General features: G+C 37.9%; 1 pseudogene; it reads left to right on the forward strand.

Annotated features, from left to right (window-relative positions):
* Positions 1-334: 334 nt before the first annotated feature.
* On the forward strand, positions 335-1511 carry LOC143559083 (beta-1,6-galactosyltransferase GALT29A pseudogene; annotated as a pseudogene).
* The last annotated feature ends 1492 nt before the right edge of the window (positions 1512-3003 follow it).

The raw sequence follows: 3003 nt of genomic DNA on the forward strand, positions 1-3003 counted from the left end.
ACAAAAAAAAAAGTTGTGTAAATAAGATATCGTTATTATTTTATACCATTATTTTGTAATAGATTTAGATAAAACCACAACCATATATGTTTCTAAAACATGTCTACATCTAATGACACTCACCTTATAACATCTTTAACCCTCAACACCCACTTGCTAGATTCCCCAAATCTTCCACATTCTCCGATCCAATCTCCACTCAGTTTATACTCTCAAACCTTCTGTTACAATGAACAACCACCCAACCCAACAGGTCTGGTTTCTTGCTGAGATCTGAGTTGACTCACCGTTGACCCAACAAAAAAGTTGTTAATAATAATAATAATAATAATAATAATAATATGAAGAGATCAGTTCGTCCTATATTTAGTGTAGTGTTTCTTCTCGCCGCCGCCGCCACTCTATGCTTTAAAATCACGGTTTCCGTCGGCGGCGGCGGTCGAGAGTTTGTATACAACGGTTTGCCTGAGCAAAAGCCTTTGCCGCTGGTAAATGAGACAATACTAAAATTTGCAGCTATAGATTTAGCCGAAGATTCATTGAGGCAAGATGTGGAGCACTTGGTAGACGGTAATTTCCGCGGGTTAACGAGCGGTCGCCGCCGCTCGTTCCTGTGGTCCGGGAAGTACCGAATCGATATTCGGGCTCGGTCGGCTAGAGGTGTGCCAATTCAGCTCAGGTCCCCGGAGTTTTACCGCCTATGGTTGGAATTCAGGGGACATTTGCAGAATTGGTGGCGAAACCATCGGTTTCGGCCTGATGTAATGTCGGGTTTGGTTCACATTGTCAAGGTTTTAAACCCTGGGAATGGGAATGTTAATGCGAATTCGACTAGGTATAAGACTTGTTCTGTGGTGGGAAATAGTGGGATTTTGTTGACTACTGAGTTGGGTCATGTGATTGATGGTCATGAGTTTGTTATTAGATTAAACAACGCGAGGATACGTGGCTTCGAAAGGAATGTGGGTTCGAAGACGAGTCTCTCATTTGTGAATAGTAATATTTTGCATTTATGTGCGCGGCGAGAGAGTTGTTATTGTAATCCGTATGGCGAGAAAGTGGCTATAATGATGTACATGTGTCAAATGGTTCATTTTCTTGATTATGTTGTGTGCAATTCGTCGCACAAGGCGCCGTTGTTGATAACTGATCCGCAGTTTGATATCTTGTGTGCGCGGATCGTGAAATATTATTCGGTTTCTAGATTTGTGAAGGAAACCGGGAAGCCGTTAGAGGAGTGGGCGGGTTCACATGATGGATCGAATTTTCATTATTCATCGGGTATGCAGGCAGTGATGCTTGCTTTAGGGGTTTGTGAAAATGTTAGTATTTTTGGGTTTGGGAAGTCGGATTCGGCTAAGCATCATTATCATACGAATCAAAAGGGGGAGCTTCATTTGCATGATTATGAAGCGGAATATGATTTGTATCGGGATCTTGTAGAGAGGCCTGAGGCGGTACCGTTTATTTCAGATAAGTTCAGGTTCCCTCACGTTGTTATACATAGATGACACATTTTATATACATGTTATTGCTGTTACAAAGTGGTTCTGCATGGTTGAACTTGATGAATTGTTTTTTTTTTTTTCTGGTTAAATTCTCTCAATTGTAAGTGTCCCTTAGGGGAATTAATTACCAATGATATTTGTAAGAGGATGGTGAAGGTGTACAAGATGTAAAAGTGAACATAGAATTTGAAGAAATTCATGTTTCTTGTTGTGAATTGAATATTGTTGAGGATTTTTGTATAAGGGTCATGACTAGGAAGCTGGTTCCACAATTGTTTGTCAGTTTGCTTTCTATCTGTTTTTTCTTGAAGGGTTTGTCGGTTTTGTAGATGTTAAAACAGAGAAAATCAGTGGACAAGGGTTTTTTATCTTGTTTAGAACAGATTCGGGTTTAACTAGGGATAGTGGTTGTAGACTGAATGGTTGATAAAATTTTTTTAGATGTTAAATTTTATAAACAAATTGTATAATGTGCAATGGAGCCATTCTTAGACACCAACAGACCTCCATTTCAGCCAACATGGGTGTTAAAAACTTAAAACTACTACAAGTCTACAAGTACCCTAAGGAGGGGTGCCAAACCCTCACCCCTCCTTTGTTGGGGCCTTAACGAGCGTGGAGGGTTAGAGAAGGCAACGGGTTGGGGGTGGGGGGGGGGGGGGATTTAAATAAACCAAGTTGAAACACTACACCGTTGTTAAACCCAAGTTAAAACCACCACCAGTTGTCTTGGTAGCACTTCAACACGTCTACACATAGTCTAAACATAAATGTTAATTAATACCGAGTTTGACAACTCTAAAGGAGCCTATTGTTTTATCAAATATATTTTTTATGTTATAAATAAATATATATCATAAGTATGATTGTACATAAATTGGTGATAAAAAGAGTTTGCTATATAGAAAGGTATAATTAAATTATACATAAAATAACTACATACATATATAAGAAAAATAACTTTAGTTTATCTATATACATAAAAATAACATCTAATGTTGTATTCTAAGAAGTTTTTAAATATTTATAAATTGTAAAATTTACTTTATTTATAAATCCATAAGGTATGTTATTATATATGGGGAAAGTGAATACGGTGCTGTGAGACGCGCAACCTTACACGGTAAACCTATCAAAACTACGTAGTTTTGATAAAAACTTAAAAAAATTCCTAAAAGCTAATCCCAAAACACAGCAAGCCTGCTCTTCTTCTCTCTAATGTTCCTACAAACCCTAGGCGCTACAGTTCACCGCCGATCGATAAGTAAGAAGGACGAAGATTGATGCAGTATGACACAAAGCTATTAACCGTGCTCATTAAACCCTAGGTTTCCGATCAGGTTCATATAGCAAGACGAAGATTAATCATTCAAGAACTTTTTCTCTCCATTTACTAAATCAAAAGGTGATGACAGATAACATCAGCAAAATTGTTAATCAGTCAATCTTAAGAAGTTCTTGTACTAATTCACGTTCTAACACTTTCTTTCGCTTG

The sequence above is a fragment of the Bidens hawaiensis genome, unplaced genomic scaffold, assembly GCF_021521415.1.
Source record: "Bidens hawaiensis isolate Kalapana, Puna unplaced genomic scaffold, B.hawaiensis_p1.1 tig00019696_1, whole genome shotgun sequence".
Classification (NCBI taxonomy): domain Eukaryota; kingdom Viridiplantae; phylum Streptophyta; class Magnoliopsida; order Asterales; family Asteraceae; genus Bidens; species Bidens hawaiensis.